This window comes from Lonchura striata, chromosome 3 (genome assembly GCF_046129695.1).
Source record: "Lonchura striata isolate bLonStr1 chromosome 3, bLonStr1.mat, whole genome shotgun sequence".
In the NCBI taxonomy this organism is placed as follows: Eukaryota; Metazoa; Chordata; class Aves; order Passeriformes; family Estrildidae; genus Lonchura; species Lonchura striata.
In genome coordinates, this window is record NC_134605.1 from 25,876,236 (window position 1) to 25,892,063 (window position 15,828).

Here is a 15,828-nt window from a genome sequence, read left to right on the forward strand (position 1 = left end):
GAGCCTACTGATGTTTTCAGGCATTTTTCATCCCAGGAAAATGCAAGGCAGGATTTCTGGTGCAGGGAGGCAGTGTAGCACTGATTTCTTCATTGGGTTCCTTCAGGGCTGATTTTCCTCAATCAGACCAGTCCTTTTATGTTATTTTATATTTTATATTGTGTATGTTTTTATGTTACAAGAAAGGAACATGCACATTTCTTTTGTGTGGTCATTTTGTGTTCAGCAAAATGTGGCAATTTTTGGAGGTGAACTCCATACTGGTGGGGAGAAGGAGCTTTATCTGAAGCAAACCATGTGCTGAAGTTTGCCTTCAGGTGAACTAAGACTTTACAAAGACTGGCTTGAGATTTCAGGAATGGCTTGAAGACCTATAATAAAGTAGAGAGTTGCACAAAAGGATTTAATTTTAATAGCATTTTGTGTGAGAGCAAGAGGGAGAAGTCTGGAGTTTAGTCATATGGAACGAAAATATAAGGGAAGGGAGGCAGAGGGAGAAGAAAACTGGGCTAGGTCAAAAAGTTTGCAGAAAATTCCAATAAATGACGAGCCAAAAGCAGGAGGCATGAAGCAGGCTGGTAGAAAAGTGTTTGTTCAGTTTGAATGTATTTGGTGCTGGGACAAGAGCGAGGTGAAAAGGGAAGGGAAAGGAAATTGAGCCTACAACTACTTCTGTATCTACTAGTGAGAAGTGTAACCACTACTGAAATGTGATTTTTCTTCCCTCTGAGAATGTGTGAATACCAGTTTTTTTTTCCCCCAGGAGTTTTTAAGTGTCTTTTTGTACTAACAGTAAAGCAGATCGTGGTCCTACAGTGAGCAACGTAGGTGTGTCTGGAGGTGCCCAGGAAAACAAATCCATGGAATATGTCTCTTTATCAGCACCTAAATTTTCTGTCAGATGCAAGTTGGTCTCAAGAGCACTTCTGGTGGAGCACTGGGGGGTTTGGCAAGGCCAGGAAAAGTGCTTCAGGCCTGGAGCTTCCCAGGTCTCCATCCTGCAGACTGCTCATGCTATTCCTTCTCTATCTCTGTCCCCATGGATATAAAAGGGTGCTTTACAGCCCCTGCCTCATAAATGTCATAAATGTGCCATTTGTGGTATATTCTTTTCCAACATGTGCAGGGACAAGGAGGGGAAACTTTCCAGAGCTGAGCCAAGGATGGCCCTGGCCTTGGGGGTCCCACTAAAACCCCCTGCACAAGCAGCATTCAGACCTGCTTAACCAGCCTGCCCTCATCACAAATCCTGCATTTCCAAATAAATATTTTAATAAAAGGGAATTGTGTAGATTGTTAGTCTAGCTTATTAGGTTTTAAAAATTCATGTTTCTAAATTCCCAGTGTTATTTCCCACTCGCTTTAAAGGGGAAAAAAAAAAAAGCAAAGAAGGTGGGATGGCAGAATCTCTTTTCAATAAGGGTTTAATTGTCTGTTTCATCTGGAAAGGTCTCTGAATTGAAACTCCCTTCTCCACAGTGCTACCTGAGCACTTCACAATTTTATTCTCTTGAAGTGTCTGTTTTACCATTTGTCTCACTTTCAAGCTTTTAGCTAGAACTGGACATTTGTGGCCAGACAAAGGAATTTAAACTAAGTAGCATGTTATGGACTACTTCAGGTGACTCTGCTTGGATTATATCACTCTGACACTGCGGCAGCTAAAGCAAAGGGCATTTACACGAGCCTATTGAATGTAGACCTGCAACTGAGATAAGAGAATTTCACTGAATTTCCCATTGCATCTTTCTACTGACCTTACCCCTGTGTTTGGGAGATGCCTGAACTAAGAGAAATATTTTATCTTTGGGTTTTTTTAAGTTCCTAAAGAAAGATGCTTATGTATCAGGAAATTATATGCTTTATCTGGGGTAATTTAGGATATGGGAATTTGGTTTTCTGTCTCATTTGATTACCATCTTGGAGCTTAGGTTTGAAAATGGAGTAGACTTAGTGGCATTAATGGTATGGCAGATGGGGCTGCTTTGTATTGGGTGGTGAGGGCAGGCACCTTAGTCTGATGGAGTTTTGCAGTAGGGGACAGTAATGAATATGAGTGGTGAATCAGTTAAATGACAGATAATTCCTCCTGGAAAACTCAAAGAGCCACTGGACTGGAGCTGATGTAGGTCTGTGAAGCAGTAGCTGCTTTGAGTAGGTGCTCAGGAGCACCTTGTGCTGGCAGTCAGAGGTACCAGCGCTAGGAGGTAATTTAGAACATAAAACCCCTCTGCTATTACTGTCTGTACTTAGGTATATTGCCCCTTCCAGTACTGCTCAGAAGGCATAGAATATGCTAAGCAACTGTTAAAGGGAAAGAAATAATGTGTGGCAGAGAGAGATGAAGGATATACATAAAAATATATAGGAGACCCTTCTGATGGAAATGTGAAATGTGACATTTTTGTGCCTGTGATGCTGCAGAGTGCGGTGGCTGTGCTGGTGGCAGGGCTGCAAAAGGGTTGTTTTTTTATTAAGGGCAAACAAAATGAGGGCAAAATTTTTTAACTTGAGGAATTTTGTGGTACTGGGAGGAAAATTACTGCATGCCCTGGTACAAAAGAACAGGGGTAACGAACACAGTGTGCTGGGAGTTGCAGCTGTGTGTGCAACAATGCTGTGCATACATTAAGTGCCCACCACGTTGTCAGGGCGAGTGACAGCAGTGACTGAAGGCCAGGCAGGAGCTCCTGTCAGCGCTGGGCAGAGTCACAGCACTCTAATAAAGAAGTCTATTCCAGTTGCATCTGACATGGACATCCAGAGCCTCTGCTTTGGGGAATTTTATTTATTTTGACCTAGGGAAGGCTGTTGAGCTGCTCCATTGGGTATAAACCTCTTCCCATTGCAGTTAGACAAACCCATCCATACTGGTTCATCAGGATGGAATCTTCTGCTCTCTCTTTCCTTTCTGTATCCTTTTTTTCTCTCCTGTGGGACTTTACTGTAGGAAGGACAAAAATAAAAGCATAGGGATAGCTCTTCTGGAGCTGTGCCTTGTATGCTCTGACCATTTGTGAAGTTATTCCATTAGGGGCATTAGAGTCGTGGAAGTCTGAGGTTTTGTGCCTACAACTGTGCACCAATTTGTGCAGAAAAGGGACTGCACTGCCCCAAATTTCTCCTGCCTCCCCAGGAAAACCCTTCAAAGGCCAAATCAGAATATTTAGGCCATGTCCCAGTTTGATTTAGGTAGGTCTGTGTGTGATTTACCCTGGGCTGAGCATATCCAAGGCAGGAAGGTAAACATCCCATTGTGCTGGATTTGATGAAAGAAAATCCTGGAAAACCTTGTGCTTTTCTAAGAAAACTGCCAGAGGCAGATTATTAGGTCTGAATTAAAATGCAGAAGAGATTCATTAAATTGTTGACCCTGCCCCCTCCAAAAAAAAAGTCAGGTTGCCATCTTAAATTGACAGCATTAGAGACAAATTATATGCACTGATTAATAAGTGTGGGCTAAATTACAGCTCAGAGAGTGGTTGGAGTGCAGCAGGAACATGAGCGAGGGAGGGAGTGAAGGAGGCAAAAGCCACCCTGCCTGTGGGCACGGAGCAGTGCCAAGGGCTGGGGGTCCTGTGGCACCAGGGATGATGGAGGAAGCAGCAGGAGCATGAGCATCCTCCAAGGAACCCATTCCCTCTGTGACACCCTGGTTGCCAGCCTGCTCCCCTGGGACATCGGTGCTCCTAATCTGTGCTGAGCTTAGGGACTGTGTTTCCCCTTGGGGTTGGGGGAACTTTGCTTTCAAAAAAGGAAAAAAACCACCCAAAACTTGGATGGGCTGGTTTAGTAAGTTAAATTAGAAAGGTAGTGTAAACTAGAGACTTAAGAAACTAATTTCTATCACACTGGGGGAGAAAATATATTGACCATTTCAGCCTTTCAGATGAAAAAGGGAAAAAACAGGCATAATAGCACATGGATTACTCGCAAGACATAGTTCTTTGCAAACACTATGACCGGTACATAAATAGCAAAATGAATGTTATTAGCATGTTAATTTTACTAACCCTTTAACCTATTGATTAGGCAAACAGAAGGAAACAGCATCTTTTTATGCTTCAGCCCCCCCCCCCCCCCTTGCTTTTCATGTAATTGGATTCAAATTCACATCTGTAGCTACTAAACCAATGTTTTCAACCTTTCTTCTACACCTCCCCACCCCCAACTGTTTAACCTCCCATCTCCAGCGCTGGCATAAATGTAAGCCTTTATTTGTGAATATTCCAATAAGCACTTTGCCTCCAACTATATTGTTCAAGTACCAGCATCATTGTTACAGCTGTAATTGTTACTATCAAGACACAGTTCTTTGTAATTAGAAAGTCAAGATGGTATTCAGCAGTATGGCAGCACAGATTCTCATTTGTTAGGCTATTAGAAAAAAAATGTTTACAGAGAAAACAGTGTCATTGTTTAGTGCTCTTAATTGACCATCTGCCTGGTAAAGAAATGTCCAAAGAAGGATAAATAAGACTAGTGCACTTATTTATTTATTTTCTTTGTGCAATGAGTAAATTAGGAAAAGCAACAGCAGATCCAAACTAGGCAAGACATTGCTAAATCAGGCTGCAAGTGAAATCATGTCATGAATACATTAACTTTTATTTCTCTCAGTGTCAAGACTCATGTCTGCATCTTCCTCAAAGTTTGTTGGGAAGAAAAAGGAGGCCAGATCTTGGTGGGCACTGTGGAGTTGACAGCATTCATCTTTTAACAAAGTCAAGCATATGCTGCTTTGAGTGCAGCATCTTTGCATGCTCAATGACGTGTTTAATGTCACCTTTCCCACTGTAAATCATCCCTGAGTAAATCCACAAGGGAGAGTGGTACTAGGAATTAAGCAGGAGAGGAATAAAATTCATGACCATGTGGTTCTATCTGAGGGAATTTGGTACGTATTGACAAGAGAGATTCACACCTGACGGGGCCGAGAGCTAATTTGTAGTAGGGTTGTTTATCTTCTGCCTGAAAGGAATACTTTTTCATATTTAATGTGCATTTTCCTCATCTCCATGTGTGTATGTGTTTGTGATTTAGCATGGCTAAGGGTGCATCTGCTTTTGCTGCTTGGCAAAAATGTAGTTTCAAATTTCTCGCTAATTCCAAATTCTGAGTTTTCCCTATGAAAAAGTAAAGGAGGCACAGTTTGGCCTTCAAAAACCAGATTTGATGTTTCCATTGCACAAGTCACTGTCTTAAGTAGGGAGTATTTGATCTGTTCTTGTGCAGTCTTGAAATGAGAAATGAAAAAACCCCAACAGTATTACCATGCTAAACCAATATGGTAAATGACCAAACTGATCTTTTGTACTATTTGTCTTCCAACATTCCAGGTGGAAATAAACCAGTACATTTATATGTTGATTTATTACAGTGTGGAGTTGGGAAAAAAAATAGAGAAGCAATAGGGGGAAAAAACAGGAAAAGGAGAATGCATTTATAAATAATAATAATTTCTCAAAACATTACCAGCAAGAGGAGCCCCAGTTCTGCCTCCCCCCTGGTGACTGCAGGGTCCATGCAAAACTGCCACCATTCAGATGGTGTCAGGGGACAGAGCCAGTGACAATAGTCATGGTGCAGATAGGGAAAATTTCCCAATTCTTCAGAAGCTGACAGTGTTTTAGCCATCAGTTTTTCAAAGTGAATTTCTCTCCATAAAACCTATCCTTTGATGCCTTCACCGATTCCTCAGGTGCATCATCCTTTGTCCATCTGTTCCTATTGAAACTTTCTGTTTATCCATCTCCCCCTGATTGCTGTACTAAATACTGACCCTAATATTTTTTTTTCTTCTTCTTCCTTGGGTATTCACTCTTATGCACAGATTTATTTTTTCTTTGAGTTTTGAGGGAGTACCTCAAAATCTTGCTTTCCTACCTGATGGCTTTTGAGAAGGAGTGGTAGCTAATGGAACCTATGCAACATTTGTCTTAAAAAACACCAACCAAAACCCAATGCTTCTAAATTTAGAATTTTCTTATTCTCCCATTTCTTCAGATTTTTCACTAGTGCCAACTGCATTTTTTTCAGAGAGTGGTGACCCACCTTCTCACTATTTCTTTTTTTTTTTTTTTGCTTTCCAGTAGGGAATATAACTAATATAATGACTTCCATTCAGGAGGTGCAGGAAGGTGAGAAGTGGGCAGAGCTTCCAGGATGTGGAACCTTTTTCCTGTCCTGGAGGCACACACAATTCTGGGTTCCAAGACCTTTCTTTGATCTCTCCTGACCTGGAACCGATGGAAGTAGTGAGACTGGAAGCCTGCTCAGATGTCTTGTGTGGATGAGGTCCCCATTCCCTTATCCTTAGTGCTCGATGTGCTTATTGCCACCGCCCCTTTCCTTAGTGTTGGGTCAATTTGAAAAGTATTCCATAGTGACTCCTTGCAGGTGGCTTCACAAAGTGCCCCTGTACCCTGCCCCTGCACTGGGCACCCACATGCCACCTTGTGCCTCCTGGCACCCACATGCCACCTTGTCCCTGCTGGCACCCACATGCCACCTTGTCCCTGCGTCCCCTCTGTGTGTGCTCTGGAGAAGCAAGCAGAGTGAGCAGCTCAGGAAAATCTGATTGACACCAGTAGTTTTAAGCTTATGCATGTCTAGCTGCTTGTTCAATTTGTTTAGTCCAGTGGTCTCCTTTATTAGGAGCCTTAGGGTTTTACTTTTGATTTGGCAGGATGATTATAATGAGAGCTTCTTAGTGCTACTCCACCAGGGTATCTGCCCACTGCTCTCAGCCTCTGCTGTATAGCTTGTGATTAATTTAAAACAGTCAGATGCCCTTCAGATCAGTCAAATTTGGGGATTCTATTATAAACATGAAAAGCATGCTGACCGCACAAAGCCCTTGGTGGTACCAATTCAGTTGGCACTTCTCATGCTGCTGCTTTTTTCCTTTTCATGTTTTCCTTTTTTGGCTAATCTATTCCATGGCACTGCTGGCCCTGCTGCTGCCACGCACCTGTGCCATGCTCCAGCCCCAGGCATGGTTCCTCGGCCAACGGGGAAGCACCTTGCCCTCCCCTCTCGCTGCCCGGTTTCTGTGCCTCAGCTCCTGCTCCATCTGGCCAGACGTGAGCGGTGGGATTTGGGTCCAGGCTGTCTTTGTGTCACCGTGTGGGGACAGGCAGAGCCGCCTGCGCTGCCCCCCGCAGAAAGCCCTGTCGTGTCCCCTCCCCGCCGCTGCAGAGGCTCCGGGCTGCCACCGCAGATCATTTGACAAATTTCACGGTAAGACCCCAGCTTATCTTCATTATCTTCTTATTTCAGTCAGTATTCCAAGTATTCCTTGAATGTCATAAGTGAAGAGCTGGAATGCGCACAAAGTGTCCAGTGTTAAATCCTATTTACATGCAAAAGTTGTGCCAGTTTTACCCTGAGGTTAAATCAGTGCAAACCCCTTCTGTGAGGACTCTTCTAAACTAATGAGAATGACCTCCCATAATTTCTTTAATTAAAGAACAACAGCCACCTAAATCAAGATAAAACATGCTTCATATTAAATAAGGTTGGCCAAGCAAATGGGTTTGCATTGCTTGAAGTGCTGACTCCTCGCTTTACACTGACTGAATCCCACAGATGCTTTGGACAGAGCCAGTCCCAGGCCTGGCTTCTGACTCTGCAGCAGTGAGAGGATGTCACACCTGCCCCTCTAAAGGCAGCACAGGCTGCCTCTGCCTGTGAGGTGGCCAAGGTCTCTCTCCAACATAGACCCTTTGTGTTAAATCCCATGCACCACTTCTGGTATTCCACAAATCCATACAAACTAGGCAAAAAAAGTGTTTTTTTTCATGCAAGTTACTCCCCCCACCACTACTCTGTGTTTGTCAGAAAGGAATAAAACTGCACCATATAAAAGCAAAGAGAAAAATCCTTTATTTTTGAAATTTTATCTTCCACAGGCAGGTTTTTCCTTGCATAAGACTCTCCGTAAATCTGAGGTCTTGTAACTTTGATCTATTCACCCCCTGCCTACAACACAGACTCCAATCCCACCTCTTCCTTAATGGACTGTATAGAATTGAGGAACACTTGTGTAAGAAAAAAACCTCGGTACTGGTTCCTTATTTCTCTGCTCATTTCTTAAATTTAAAAAAAAAGACTTTAAGAAGCTATTCTGAGTACACTTTTTAGTTGAGAAGGCAAGAGCCACTCCCCTTCCTTTCACTGCTGATTCCTGTTTATGAAGGGATTATGTCACTGTCCCCATCAGTGTTCAGGGGCTGCTGGAAGGGGCTCAAAGCCCAGCAAAACCAACCAGCAAAGTTACCCCGTCAGGGTGTGCCTGAGTCTGTATCTTGCTGCAACAAAACGTTAGAAACAAAATCACTGTGATTAATCCCAGCAGAAAATGTGGGCAAAACCAGAATGTGATTTTCTTCTCAATCAATATTATGGAGCTCCCACTGATCTTTTAATAATGTTTTGCTTATGGATGAAAAGATACTGAGGACCCAGTATATTACAGTCATTCATGTTTAGACCTGTGAATGAACCCCAAAATAATCGTCATGTTTTGTTGCCTGCTCCACATATACACTCATCTTACTTGTATATAAATTAAAGATAAACTGCATTTAATCCTGTTAAGCATTAAAATATGAGTAAACAAATTGACTAACAAAATACAGGGGGATGGCAGAAAAAGAAAATAAGCTCAGAAAATAATTGGTTCTAAGGAAGTTAATGAAAGTTTGTAGCATGCTTTTTATATGAATAGAGTTCAGAAGAGATTATTTTTTTGAAGTGTTACTCACAAATCTCCCATATCCACAATAGATCTTTTGTTAACTGTACCTGCACATTTATTGTGTATGACAGCCTAATAAAATGAAGTAATTTTAATAAACATTGTATCAGAATATCCTGTCTTCTATGTGGCACTGCGAATTTCCACTACTGAAGGAAACATTTAACATTCTCACCATTTTAATACTTTTAATAAATATTTGCAATTCCTGTGATAATGCATAATGGCATAAAAATGCATTGCCTCCAAAATTTATGTGGCTGCTGGCAGGTGGCCATTTTCCAATTTTCTGTCTCACTAATATACATTTATTATGTATTTCTAAGGGCTTTTCTTTTCAGTATTTGGCTTGCCATAAAATTGCTATTTCTTTTACAAGAGAAAGTGCTTGTGACAAAGAAATCTCAATTGAACCCAAACCTGACAAATGGACATCTGCTGGCCAAGCCAGAGAAGAAAAACATTTGCCCGACGTAGCTCTCAGTTTGATGCCTTCCCATCAGCCACAGCCATAATATGTTTGGATCAGAGGCTTGCATTCTGAACTGCTAACAAGAATCAGCCCTTGCTTAGTAATATTTCCTGAAGTGTGACATTGTGTTGCATCATGTTACCCGTGACACGACATGGAATAACATCACATTACATTATGGGTTATGACATAGGCAAGAAGAAGAAGCAAGTTAATACCATGCATTACATTTTATTTTGTATAAATTGCAGGAGCAGAGTGTACGATGAGCTGTGAGTGGTCTCTTCTGTGCTGGCTTTGTGCAATTTATACAACAGCCATCGCTATAGTACCTGAGCATCCACCAGCATATAATTAAACCTCTATTGATGGCTGAAATCCTTGAATCTCTCACTAAGCACATATCGTTCTCTGTGTTTAAGTAGCAGCATTCATTTGAAGAGCCAGGGAGCAGGGACTAAGCATGAAGCCTCAACAGGCAATAAGAAGTGGTAAAACTACTGAGATGATGCATTCTTACCCTCTCAATGCAAGGAAGCTGATTTTGTGAAGCTCTTTATAGCATTCACAGCAAAGCAGGGGATATCCTGTGTCATGGAGCATGTGCTTCTTGAGGATCCTTTCTGGTAGCAAATGATGCTCAGAGAGTGTGATTTGTTATCAGAGAAGCTGTCTGTGATGGACAAGATAGAAGGGCACTGAATAAATATCTACAGCTCTCAGGAACTGAAACATTCAGTTTCAGTGCAGGAGATGGAAAGAAATATCTCAAATAGGCAGAGGAACAGAACCTCGTTACCAAAGGTGACTGCAAATTCAGTAGTTTTTGTTTTGTTTTGTTTTTTTTTTCAAATCTGTGAAGCAACAGAATAATCCAAATAAAATAATATATTGTATATTAAGTTTTGCAGTAATAAGCCTTGTTTAAACTAATTCCTGGAATGATGAATGCAGTCCCCCTAGAAGAGGCTACTGTACAAGAGGTTTAATTTCTGATTTGATGGGGAATTATGGGCAGCTTGCTTCATAGTCTGCAGTTTTGGTTTTCCCTTTACTTGACCTATTTTGGCCCCAGCTCAGGGAAGAATCATTATTTGGGAAAGTGCTTACTGGACTTACTGTGAATGTCTCAGGGCTTTCCTGAATCACCCCTGGAGATCCTGCGGCACTGGATATGGACAAGACAAAAGCACATTTTTCATTGATGATGATGGGCTCATGCCAGGACTAAAACTGCAGTTTAGAACTGGCCAGGTGGAAAATTTCTGTGTATTTTCTTTTTAACTGAAAATTTAACTTGTCTAATTCTTCTTCATCAAATAATCTATTTCTCTATTTTGAAGCTAATTCAACTGAATTAGGTGCAAACTTTGCAAATTTTTACCAGAATTTCCCGGCTGTCCAAAAACTTACAGTTAACCTTGAATATCTGCCCAAAAATAAAATTATTTTTAACACATAGTAGTATATGACTATTTAAGCTAACTAACTTTACACATGTGTATTTTATTAATACATTAATATATAGTTATAAAAATATTTATAATAGTGTGATTTATTATAGAGATTATACATTATAGGATATGGTATAATACAAATAGTATTATATTGAAATACATAATTAGTATTAGGGATTCAAGAGAATAAAACCCCATGATTTTTCTTTACAAAGGAACAGGCCCCTTTTACTCTCTTCCTGATGCTTAGGTCAGTGGCAAAGTGTAGATTTTTCTACATAACTTGTTTCTTTCTTGGTCTAATTGATTTCCTCCTGAATTTGCAGCAAGTGCTGCCTTTTCAGGAGTGCTTTGCAGCCTTGCTGCCATGCAATACTTTGTTGTGCTCAATCCATCTTACACTAGAGACGTGTCTGTGCTTTGTTTGCATTTGTTTTATGAAGTGGAGGACATGAAGGTTCTGTGTCGCTCATGTTCAATGTGGGTTGATAAGAACCAGATATTTGAAGAAATGGAGAAAAGCAGATTAAAGATTTCCTGTGCCCTCATGGCCAGTTTTCTCTTAGATGAAATGAAGGATTTGCGAGTGGGCACAAGTGAGTGATACAATCACATTTCTAGCAGAAAGTTTAACAATATCAGTGAGCTGCATCTCAGCATTTTTGATAAATATTGTCTTCTGAGAAGAATTAATGTATGTCTTACTCTTGCTACTGATTTCATCCACATCAGTGAGTTTAATTTGCTTGCAAAAGATTTCTCAGAAGTAACTTTTCCTTACAAAGGGTTGCCATTAAAAAAAAAGAAAAGAAACAAACCCCTACAAAAACAAGCAAAGAAAAATACCTGATGACAGGGGAAATGGTGGCAGTTCTCCATCAATCTTCTTAAGTTCATACATTTTATAAGTATTTAATGTGATACCTTGTAGGAATAGGCAGCAGCAGGTGACTGCAGTAACTTTGAAGAACAGCTTTTTTCTGTCACTTCTTTTCCAGTGTGGCCCAACAGCGTTCCTAACAGAAACCACTCGCACAGCATCCCCATTTCTCTTAGGAAAATCAGCATAGATTGGTAATAATGCAGAGCAACATACAATTAAAAATTAATAGCAAAATGATTACATTATTCTCTTCTAGCAGAAACACCCCTCTACCCTACAACAAAGGCCTTTAAAGCACTTTGGCTGTTTTCCAAAAGAGCTGATTAATACTGCACCTAGCACTGCTGCTTGCTGTGCCAGTCAGGAGTTGCTGAGTGTCTGTCGAGGAAGTGGGCGGCCGGGAAGGCTCTGCTCCACTCCCCGCACCCTCGGAGCGCTGCTGGTGCCCGCCAGGAGAAGCTGCTCAGCTGGCAGCAGTGTGGCAGGGCAGCCCTTTGGATTATTCTAGAAACCTGTGACATTCCAACTGAGAGACAATGTGTGGGGAAGCTGGGTGAGAGAGGAATTGCTTTGCTCGACTCCAAAACAAAGGCTTTGCAGTGTTACACATATTATTCTGATCACAAAAGTATCCTCCATTAGGGCTTTCAGCCTGAGATAATTGACCTTGACATTACTCTCAGCTGTGGGCACACAACTCTTGGTGCAGTGACTTACCTTGAAGAACAGCATGCAACTGCACAGAATGTTTACTTACTGGCTTTTTTTTAATTCTTGAAAACTGTGCACTGCAAGGACAAGTAGGCAGAAGTGTAGTCAGGGATAGAAGGTATTTTATGTGGATGAACACATGAAGAGGTGATTATGTGTTGCTAAAAGTCTAATCCCTGGATAAACTACAGTTTGCTATTAATTCTTTGGACTTGCTTAGCTGCTACTTAACATTTCCACGACTTAACAATTATATTCTTGAGCTAAGAGTAACTTTTCAACAAAATGTGTAGGGATTAGAAACATTGATAATTATATTAATTAATATTAATAGGAATGACAATATTTGTAGTCATATGACAAACATAAGGAAAGCAGGGCTTTAATTTTATCAATTAATTCTGTTTCTAATTGCTTTCACTCTTCAATTGTCAGAACGTGTTCTCCTTGCAACAAGGAACGTATTAAGCAGGAAAAGCACAGACCAGAATTAAGGGGAAAGAAGGCTCTGTGCTTGCACATATGGTGCTGTCTGTTATCCAGAAGCATATTGAGCCTTCTCTATGGGCTTTGGATTTTTCCTCTATTTGTTGTAAGTGCCCATCATCTGGAGTAATGGGTTCAGTCTCATTGAGCTGGGTTAGTAGGCAGAGAGGCTGGTCAGGAGCAGGGAATGCCACTGATTGAAGAGCTTTCCAAATTGTCAACTGGTCCTTCTTCCCACACCTTCCCATAGGTGCAGGATGAGCTCTGGACAACAAGGCAAGCAGGCCTTGGAAAAGAGAGCTCAGCATGTGCATCTACAGTGACTCCTCAGATTTAATACCTTTGATGGGCTCCAAACTGTCTCTGGAGGAAGGCAGGGAGCTGCAGTCCATTGGCCTTAATCCTTCCCTGTGCTCCTGTATCTTTATACTGCTCCACCAGCTCCACACCACTGTAAAGCCAACAGAATCCACCCTCGGCTCCCTGGAGCGAGGGAAATCCCTCACCAGGCCCCTTGCTGAGCGCTGCAGCTGCTGCAGAGGCTTCCAGGCACCAGGAGCAGGGCAAACCCCTCCCTGCAGATGGGTCTAGAGCCCTGAGATGCTGCTCCTGCTTGGTGTCCCCACAGGCTGGGGCTGTACAAACCCCAGCCCTAAGGGTGGAGGCCTGGAAGTCCCCATGTTAATGTCCTGAGGCTGCTCTTAATGCAGTGAGGTTTCCCCCTGCACAGAGCCCTCACCACACAGCCATCCAAGAGGCCGATAAAACAAGCAATGATGATCTCCTGGGGCAGCTGCAATAAACAATCCTGCCAGCTAAGAATGGTGCCTTTGATGGCTCTGCAGGCGAGAGCTCAGCCATCTCTCAGCTGCTGAACCCCAGCTCGCTGCTGTCGCAGGCTGTGCCAGATGCTCCTGCAACGCTTCAGGGGCTGCTCTTCCTCTTAGCTCATCCCTCCTCTGCTCCTCCTCAGCACTGCACACCTGCAGGGCTGCGAGGATCTCACCAAGCACTGTACAGGGAAGGGACACTGTCACCCAGCACATTCTGCTTTAGTGGCCTCTGGCTTCTCCCAGATTACCTGGGAGAAGCTGCTGCTGCCTGCTCAGCTGTGCAAAGGTTGGTATCTACTGGGCTGGGGAGTTCCTCACCAACACCCCAGTAAATCTGGGGGATTTGCTGATGAGGATGAGGGAATACCCCCAATTAATTTGCTTCTTTTGGGTTGGAGACCTTGCCCCTGCCATTCCCCTCCTTGTGGACATGTGATGCTGATCCCCAGCATCTATGCATCTATGCATATTTTTAGGATAATATCAGGCACAACTCCGTCTTGTTGTGCAAGCCACATCATCGTCAAAAGGCACTGTCAGGGTAGATTCACATCTTCTGTGCTGGTATAAACGTTGCTTCTTCCCCATATCCTCTTCAGAGGATCCTCTTCAGAATTAGCCTTTTGGTGTTTGTCTCCACTACTCTGGGATGGACCTGGGAGCCTTTGCTTTTCCCTGTCAGGAAGCACAGGTTTAACATATCGAACGCACCGGAATTGCTTAATGAGTGCTCAGTGAACATTAATAAAAGTTTGGACGTGACTCAGGCTACAATGGCTGAGAAGTCTGAAAGCTTTGGTTCAAGATTATAGGAGGCTGTGAGAAAATATGGTATCCAGCAGCTAGCATATAGTGTAGATATTTCACTATCCAGGGATCTCTAATTACTAATAATGTACAGGAACAGTATGATATGTTCTTACAATTGCAGAATCCTTTTCAAAGATAATCTTTAATAGTTTATTTGACAACCTGTAAAATTATAGAAAATTATTAGTCTTGGGAATTACCAAATTCCCCATAGTACAGTCAAACAATAAAATTATAATTACCTGTGGGTAATTGAAATTTAACTGTTTTTTATTGTATATTACACATCAATAGCAACATAAGTTCAAGAGTGTCCCCCTCCCCTCCCTTTTTTTTTCCCTACAGAAGTGGGGAAAATGGACAACCCTGCTGGTATCTTGTGAGCCCTTGTCACAGAACAGAGCTTGAAAAATTTCGATTAAAGCAGTATGTTCGAGACTGTCATTAGACCTGCGCTAAATTACATATCTGGAATGTTAAAAATAAAGAATACTGAAGCTTATTCACAGCTTCCTGTGGTAAAGTATGTAGTCAAGGTTTTTATTATCTTTGAAGTTCTTATTTTTCTCTTTTCTAAAACTTATTGTTTCATCAAACAGCACATTTAAGAACAGTGTGAGCACACGAGCAGAATTGCTGGAGCTGGATAAAGCATTAGCGTGTTTCCATTCTGTGCTCAGTTGTATTGTTTAGTACTCACAATGGTAATTTATCAATTATACACGAGGGAACAAAGCCCTTCACTGTCTCACAGCTCCAGAAGTACCTGGTACAAGGCCCGAAGCTGGAGACCCTCTCAAACCTTGGAAGGCACCATTTACCATGAGCATTTGCAGGGCCAGCCTTTGCCTTGTCCCCTTGCAGTGACCCCATGGAGGCTGCTCAGTACTCAGCTCCAAGACTTCCATGGCTTTTTTCCTAAACCAGGAAAATTATAACCTTTTTTTTCTTCTTTCTGACCCAGGGACCTTGATAATGAGACATCACAGCTTGTTCTTGTCTAGTCGGTGACACCGTCCAGTCCCTCTTGTTGTGTAATTTGTGGTGGCTTTACAGACTTTCACACCAATCTGAAGGACAAACCCCAGGCTTTTGGATGCTGCTCAGCCAGGACAAACCCCAAAACGTGGTATGTTTGACAGTTACTTGTCTATACAGCAGCTTTGTTACGCACTGCTGAGATGCACAAAATCCTCTATAGAAGGATCAGACTGGCTACTTCCATTTGATTCCGTAAAGTGCTTTGTGGTCATTATGTGAATATAACAGCACAAGTAAAAATATCACTGTTTTATTAAGAGTTTCAGTTAAAGTGTTTAATACACAGATTTTATTGTGAGAGAGCATCACAAAGACTGAGTACAACATAATGGCAAGCCAGGTATTGTTATGATTATCATTACTATTATTTATAT

General features: G+C 42.0%; 1 long non-coding RNA gene across 1 annotated transcript in view; it reads left to right on the top strand.

Moving 5' to 3' along the window:
* LOC110469085 (uncharacterized) overlaps nt 1–7,081 on the top strand; it is a 43,721-nt gene extending 36,640 nt beyond the window's left edge. Inside the window, exon 5 of the long non-coding RNA XR_004147992.2 lies at nt 6,990–7,081. This is a non-coding gene — a long non-coding RNA (uncharacterized LOC110469085). The remainder of the gene's footprint in view (nt 1–6,989) is intronic.
* The last annotated feature ends 8,747 nt before the right edge of the window (nt 7,082–15,828 follow it).